The sequence below is a fragment of the Arachis hypogaea genome, chromosome 4 (genome assembly GCF_003086295.3).
Source record: "Arachis hypogaea cultivar Tifrunner chromosome 4, arahy.Tifrunner.gnm2.J5K5, whole genome shotgun sequence".
Lineage (NCBI taxonomy): Eukaryota > Viridiplantae > Streptophyta > Magnoliopsida > Fabales > Fabaceae > Arachis > Arachis hypogaea.
In genome coordinates, this window is record NC_092039.1 from 98850118 (window position 1) to 98858574 (window position 8457).

An 8457-nucleotide genomic window follows, 5' to 3' on the forward strand; every position below is an offset into this window, starting at 1 on the left:
CTGTGACATAGAGGATTCCATATTTTCTTGTTCTCTTCTCTTTCATATGAGCAGGAGCAAAGACAAAAGCATTCTTGTTGAGGCTGACCCTGAACCTGAAAGGACCTTGAAGCGAAAGCTAAGAGAAGCTAAGGCACAACTCTCTGTAGAAGACCTAGCAGAATTCTTCAAAGAAGAAGACATGGCAGCCGAAAACAACAACAACGCCAACAATGCAAGGAAGGTGCCGGGTGACTTTACTGCACCTACTCCCGACTTCTATGGGAGAAGCATCTCTATCCCTGCCATTGGAGCAAACAACTTTGAGCTTAAGTCTCAATTAGTTTCTCTAATGCAATAAAATTGCAAGTTCCATGGACTTCTATTGGAAGATCCTCATCAGTTTTTATCTGAGTTCTTGCAAATCTGTGACACTGTCAAGACTAATGGGGTTGACCCTGAGGTCTACAGACTTATGCTATTCCCTTTTGCTGTAAGAGACAGAGCTAGGATATGGTTGGATTCACAACCTAAAGAAAGCCTGAACTCTTGGGAAAAGCTAGTCAATGCCTTCTTGGCAAAGTTCTTTCCACCTCAAAAATTGAGTAAGCTTAGAGTGGAAGTCCAAACCTTCAGACAGAAGGAAGGTGAATCCCTCTATGAAGCATGGGAAAGATACAAACAATTGATCAGAAAGTGTCCTTCTAACATGCTTTCTGAATGGAGCATCATAGGTATCTTCTATGATGGTCTGTCTGAACTGTCCAAGATGCCATTGGATAGCTCTGCTGGAGGATCTCTTCATCTGAAGAAGACGCCTGCAGAAGCTCAAGAACTCATTGAAATGGTTACAAATAACCAATTCATGTACACTTCTGAAAGGAATCCTGTGAACAATGGGACGAATCAGAAGAAAGGAGTTCTTGAGATTGATACTTTGAATGCCATATTGGCTCAGAACAAAATATTGACTCAGCAAGTCAATATGATTTCCCAAAGTCTGCCTGGAATGCAAGCTGCACCAGGCAGTACTAAGGATGCTTCATCTGAAGAAGAAGCTTATGATCCTAAGAACCCTTCAATGGAAGAGATGAATTACATGGGAGAACCCTATGGAAACACCTATAATCCTTCATGGAGAAATCATCCAAATCTCTCATGGAAGGATCAACAGAGACCTCAACAAGGTTTCAACAACAATAATGGTGGAAGAAACAGGTTTAGCAATGGCAAGCCTTTTCCATCATCTTCTCAGTGACAGACAGAGAATTCTAAGCAGCCACTCTGACTTAGCAACCATGGTCTCTGATCTAATCAAAACCACCCAGAGTTTCATGACTGAAACAAGGTCCTCCATTAGAAACTTGGAGGCACAATTGGGTCATCTGAGTAAGAAAGTTACTGAACTCCCTCCTAGTACTCTTCCAAGCAATACAGAAGAAAATCCAAAAGGAGAGTGTAAGGCCATCAACATGGCCGAATTTGGAGAGGAGGAAGAGGCAGTGATCGCTACTGAGGAAGACCTCAATGGACGTCCACTGGCCACCAATGAGTTCCCTAATGAGGAACCATGAGAATCTGAGGCTCACACTTAGACCATAGAGATTCCATTGGATTTACTTTTTCCATTCATGAGCTCTGATGAGTATTCTTCCTCTGAAGGGGATGAAGATGTCACTGAAGAGCAAGTTGCTAAATACCTTGGATCAATCATGAAGTTAAATGACAAGTTATTTGGTAATGAGACTTGGGAGGATGAACCCCCTTTGCTCACCAAAGAATTGGATGACTTGACTAGGCAGAGGTTACCTCAAAAAAGACAAAACCCTGGGAAGTTCTCAATACCTTGTACAGTAGGCACCATGACCTTCAAGAAGGCTCTATGTGACCTAGGGTCAAGCATAAACCTTATGCCTCTCTCTGTAATGGAGAGGCTAGGGATCTTTGCGGTACAAGCTGCAAGAATCTCACTAGAGATGGCAGACAATTCAAGAAAATAAGCTTATGGACTTGTAGAGAATGTTCTGGTAAAAGTTGAAGACCATTACATCCCTGCTGATTTCATAGTCCTAGAGACTGCGAAGTGCATGGATGAATCCATCATCCTTGGCAGACCCTTCCTAGCCACAGCAAAGGCTATGATTGATGTTGACAGAGGAGAAATGATCATTCAAGTGAATGAAGAACCCCTTGTGTTTAAGGCTCAAGGATATCCCTCTGTAACCATGGAGAGAAAGCATGAAGAGCTGATGAGCGGATAATTTGTACGCTTTTTGGCATTGTTTTTAGTATGTTTTTAGTATGATTTAGTTAGTTTTTAGTATATTTTTATTAGTTTTTAGTTAAAATTCACTTTTCTGGACTTTACTATGAGTTTGTGTGTTTTTCTGTGATTTCAGGTATTTTCTGGCTGAAATTGAGGGACCTGAGCAAAAATCTGATTCAGAGACTGAAAAGGACTACAGATGCTGTTGGATTCTGACCTCCCTGCACTCGAAGTGGATTTTCTGGAGCTACAGAAGCCCAATTGGCGCGCTCTCAACGGCGTTGGAAAGTAGACATCCTGGGCTTTCCAGCAATATATGATAGTCCATACTTTGCTCAAGATTTGATGGCCCAAACCGGCGTTCAAAGTCACCCTCAGGAATTCCAGCGTTAAACGCCGGAACTGGCACCAAAATGGGAGTTAAACGCCCAAACTGGCACAAAAGCTGGCGTTTAACTCCAAGAGGAGTCTCTACACGAAAATGCTTCATTGCTCAGCCCAAGCACACACCAAGTGGGCCCGAAAAAGATTTTTTAATGTCATTTACTCATCTCTGTAAACCTTAGGCTACTAGTTTTCTATAAGTAGGACCTTTTACTATTGTATTTTTAATCTTTTGATCACTTTAGATCTCTAGATCATCTTTGGACATCTAGTTCTTAGATCATTGGGAGGCTGGCCATTCGGCAATGCCTAGACCTTGTTCTTATGTATTTTCAACGGTGGAGTTTCTACACACCATAGATTAAGGTGTGGAGCTCTGCTGTACCTCGAGTATTAATGCAATTACTATTGTTCTTCTATTCAATTCTACTTGTTCTTGTTCTAAGATATCACTTGTTCTTTAACTTGATGAATGTGATGATCCATGACACTCATCATCATTCTCACCTATGAACGTGTGACTGACAACCACCTTCGTTCTACCTTCGATTGGGTGAATATCTCTTGGATTCCTGATACACGATGCATGGTTGATCGCCTGACAACCGAGTGCTCGCCTGACAAACGAGCCAGCCATTCCGTGAGATCAGAGTCTTCGTGGTATAGGCTAGAACTGATGGCGGCATTCAAGAGAATCCGAAAGGTCTAACCTTGTCTGTGGTATTCTGAGTAGGATTCAATGATTGAATGACTGTGACGTGCTTCAAACTCCTGAGGGCGGGGCGATAGTGACAGACGCAAAAGAATCACTGGATTCTATTCCGGCCTGATCGAGAACCGACAGATGATTAGCCATGCTGTGACAGAGCATAGGAACATTTTCACTGAGAGGATGGGAGGTAGCCACTGACAACGGTGAAACCCTTGCTTAAGCTTGCCATGGAAAGGAGTAAGAAGGATTGGATGAAGGCAGTAGGAAAGCAGAGAGACGGAAGGGAAGGCATCTTCATGCGCTTATCTGAAGTTCCTACCAATGAATTACATAAGTATCTCTATCTTTATCTTTATGTTTCATGCGTTTATCACCCATATCCATTTGAGTTTGCCTGACTAAGATTTACAAGATGACCATAGCTTGCTTCATACCAACAATCTCTGTGGGATCGACCCTTACTCGCGTAAGGTTTATTACTTGGACGACCCAGTACACTTGCTGGTTAGTTGTGCGAAGTTGTGTTTATGCCATGGTATTGAGCACCAAGTTTTTGGAGCCATTACTAGGGATTATTTGAGTTGTAGTGATCACAATTTCGTGCACCAAGTTTTTGGCGCCGTTGCCGGGGATTGTTGAGTTTGGACAACTGACGGTTCATCTTGTTGCTTAGATTAGGTGTTTTTCTTCAGAGTTCTTAAGAATGAATTCTAGTGTTTCAAGGTGATGTTCTTATCATCACCAAGGCTGATTGATTTTCATCAATTCAGCTCTTGAATGCAATGTCCTGCTGAAGCTTGGCTAGCCATGTCTAATTTCTTTAGACTGAGGCTTTAGACTAACATTGCATGATTCCTGGAATTCTCATTAAGAATTTTGATACCTTTTTCCACTTAATTTTCGAAAATCCAAAAAAATTTACAAAATTATAAAAACCAAAAAATATTGCATGTTTGAGTCTAGTGTCTCATTTTAAGTTTGGTGTCAATTGCATGCATTCATTCATGTGTCTTAGGGATCTTCAAGTTGTTCTTGATGATTTCATTGCTCTGACCTTTGAATTCTCTTGACTTGAGTGTTTATGTGTCTCACATGCATTCTCATTAGTGTCAGTAGTATACAAACTGCTAAGTTTGGTGACTTGCATGCATTGTTGTTTGATTTTAGTTGCATTTTGATTATTCCTTATTATTAAAAATCCAAAAATATTTTTAATTTGTGTCTTTTCAAGTCAATAATACAGAGAATTGAAGATTCAGAACATACTGCAGAGGAATTGCACAGAAAAGGCTGGGCGTTCAAAACGCCCAGTGAAGAAGGACAAACTGGCGTTTAAACGCCAGCCAGGGTACCTGGTTGGGCGTTTAACGCCCAAAAGGGTAGCATTTTGGGCGTTAAACGCCAGAATGTGCACCATTCTGGGCGTTTAATGCCAGGATGGCACAAGAGGGAAGATTCTGTTTTTCAATGCAATTTTTTTCAGATTTTCAACCTTTTTCAAAATCAAATCTTTTTCAAATCATATCTTTTCAATCATATGTTTTCAAAATAAATTTCTTTCTATTTTTAAAAAATACTTGCTATCCATTAATGATTTGATTCAACATTTCAAGTATACTGCCTTTTCTGTTGAGAAAGGTTTAATGTTTGAATCATATCTTTTCTTGTTAGCCAAGTTTTTAATTTTCAAAATCAAATCTTTTTAAAATGTTTTTCAAATCATATCTTCTCAATCACATTTTTTAAAACTAATCATATCTTCTTAACCACATCTTTTTCAAAATAATTTTCAATCAAAACTTTTTGATTTCTAATTTCAAAATCTTTTTCAAAAATCACTTTGCTTCTTTCCCACTCTTATTTTCGAAAATCAAGTAATGTTTTTCAAAATGTTTTCAAAATCTCTTACTTAATTTTCGAAAATTACTTCCCTTCTTCTCACATCCTTCTATTTATGGACTAACACTATTCCTTAATGCAAAATTCGAACTCCATCTTCTTTGATAAGTTCGAATTTTCTACTTCTGTCTTCTACTTTTCTTTTCCTCTGACACCTAAAGGAATCTCTATACTGTGACATAGAGGATTCCACATTTTCTTGTTCCCTTCTCTTTCTTATGAGCAGGAGCAAGGACAAAAGCATTCTTGTTGAGGCTGATCCTGAACCTGAAAGGACCTTGAAGAGAAAGCTAAGAGAAGCCAAAGCACAACTCTCTGTAGAGGACCTAACAGAAATCTTCAAAGAAGAAGAACCTATGGCAGCCGAAAACAACAACAATGCCAACAATGCAAGGAAGGTGCTGGGTGACTTTACTGCACCTACTCCTGACTTTTATGGGAGAAGCATCTCTATCCCTGCCATTGGAGCAAACAACTTTGAGCTTAAGCCTCAATTAGTTTCTCTAATGCAACAGAATTGCAAGTTCCATGGACTCCCATTGGAAGATCCTCATCAGTTTTTAGCTGAATTCTTGCAAATCTGTGACACTGTCAAGACTAATGGGGTTGACCCTGAGGTCTACAGACTTATGCTATTCCCTTTTGCTGTAAGAGATAGAGCTAGGACATGGTTGGACTCACAACCTAAAGAAAGCCTGGACTCTTGGGAAAAGCTAGTCAATGCCTTCTTGGCAAAGTTCTTTCCACCTCAAAAATTGAGTAAGCTTAGAGTGAAAGTCCAAACCTTCAGACAGAAGGAAGGAGAATCCCTCTATGAAGCTTGGGAAAGATACAAACAATTAATCAGAAAGTGTCCTTTTGATATGCTTTCTGAATGGAGCATCATAGGTATTTTCTATGATGGTCTCTCTGAACTATCCAAAATGTCTTTGGATAGCTCTGCTGGAGGATCTCTTCATCTGAAGAAGACGCCTACAGAAGCTCAAGAGCTTATTGAAATGGTTGCAAATAACCAATTCATGTACACTTCTGAAAGAAATCCTGTAAACAATGGGACTAGTCAGAAGAAAGGAGTTCTTGAGATTGACACTCTGAATGCCATATTGGCTCAGAACAAAATATTGACTCAACAAGTCAATATGATTTCTCAAAGTCTGTCTGGAATGCAAAATGCACCAAGCAGTACTAAGGAAGCTTCATCTGAGGAAGAAGCTTATGATCCTGAGAACCCTTCAATGGAAGAGGTGAATTACAAGGGAGAACCCTATGGAAACACCTATAATCCCTCATGGAGGAATCATCCAAGTCTTTCATGGAAGGATCAACAGAGACCTCAACAAGGTTTCAACAATAATAATGGTGGAAGAAACATGTTTAACAATAGCAAGCCTTTTCCATCATCTTCTCAGCAACAGACAGAGAGTTCTAAGCAGAACACCTCTGACTTAGCAACCATGGTCTCTGATCTAATCAAAACCACTCAAAGTTTCATGACTGAAACAAGGTCCTCCATTAGAAACTTGGAGGCACAAGTGGGTCAGCTGAGCAAGAAAATTACTGAACTCCCCCTAGCACTCTTCCAAGCAATACAGAAGAAAATCCAAAAGGAGAGTGCAAGGCCATCAACATGGCCGAATTTTGGGAGGAAGGGGAGGCAGTGAACGCCACTGAGGAAGGCCTCACTGGACGTCCACTGGCCTCCAATGAGTTCCCCAATGAGGAACCATGGGAATCTGAGGCTCAAAATGAGATCATAGAGATTCCACTGGACTTACTTCTGCCATTCATGAGCTCTGATGAGTATTCCTCCTCTGAAGAGGATGAGTATGTCACTGAAGAGCAAGTTGCTAAATACCTTGGAGCAATCATGAAGCTAAATGACAAGTTATTTGGAAATGAGACTTGGGAGGATGAACCCCCTTTGCTCATCAAAGAACTGGATGACTTGTATAGGCAGAAACTGCCTCAAAAGAGGCAGGACCCTGGGAAGTTTTCAATACCTTGTACCATAGGCACCATGACCTTCAAGAAGGCCTTGTATGACTTAGGGTCAAGTGTAAACCTCATGCCTCTCTCTGTAATGGAGAAGCTAGGGATCATTGAGGTGCAAGCTGCAAAAATCTCACTAGAGATGGCAGACAACTCAAGAAAACAAGCCTATGGACTTGTAGAGGATATTCTAGTTAAGGTAGAAGACCATTACATCCCTACTAATTTCATAGTCCTAGAGACTGGGAAGTGCATGGATGAATCCATCATCCTTGGCAGACCCTTCCTAGCCACAGCAAAGTCTGTGATTGATGTTGATAGAGGAGAGTTGATCATTCAAGTGAATGAAGAGTCCTTGGTGTTTAAGGCCCAAGGATATCCCTCTGTCACCATGGAGAGGAAGCATGAAGAGCTCCTCTCAAAACAGAGCCAAACAGAGCCCCCATAGTCAAACTCTAAGTTTGGTGTTGGGAGGCCACAACCAAACTCTAAGTTTGGTGTTGAACCCCCACATTCAAACTCTAAGTTTGGTGTTGGGAGGTTCCAACATAGCTCTGAGCATCTGTGAGGGTCCATGAGAGCCCTCTGTCAAGCTACTGACATTAAAGAAGCGCTTGTTGGGAGGCAACCCAATGTTTTATAATTAACTATTTTCTTTTGTTATTTTATTTTTTTTAGGTTGATGATCATAAGAAGTCACAAAATCAATGAAAAAAGCAAAAAACAGAATGAAAAACAGAAGGAAAAATAGCACACCCTGGAGGAAGAACCCACTGGCGTTTAAACGCCAGTGAGGCTAGCTGTTGGGCGTTTAACGCCCAGTCTGGCACCATTCTGGGCGTTTAACGCCAGAAAGGGGCACCAGACTGGCGTTAAACGCCAGAAAAGGGCAAGAAGCTGGCGTTAAACGCCAGAAATGGGCACCAGCCCGGCGTTTAACGCCAGAATTGGCACAAAACGAGATTTTGCTTGCCATTTGGTGCAGGGATGACTTTTCTTTGACACCTCAGGATCTGTGGACCCCACAGGATCCCTACCTACCCCCACCACTCTCTCTCTTCTTCACCAATCACCTTAACACCTCTTCCCCACAAGCCCTTCACCTATCAAATCCCATCTTTCTCTTCACCACTCACATCCATCCTTCATAAAACCCCACCTACCCCACCATTCAAATTCAAACCTCTTTCCCACCCAAACCCACCCATCCATGACCGAACCCTCCCTT

The 8457-nt window shown here is 41.2% G+C and overlaps 2 non-coding genes across 2 annotated transcripts; both read right to left on the reverse strand.

Annotated features, from left to right (window-relative positions):
• Window positions 1–586: 586 nt before the first annotated feature.
• On the reverse strand, window positions 587–694 carry LOC112799095 (small nucleolar RNA R71). The gene has a single exon (XR_003200680.1). It is a non-coding gene; the product is annotated as a small nucleolar RNA R71 (small nucleolar RNA).
• A 5307-nt stretch (window positions 695–6001) lies between these two features.
• Window positions 6002–6109, reverse strand: LOC112799381 (small nucleolar RNA R71). The gene has a single exon (XR_003200962.1). It is a non-coding gene; the product is annotated as a small nucleolar RNA R71 (small nucleolar RNA).
• Window positions 6110–8457: the final 2348 nt, after the last annotated feature.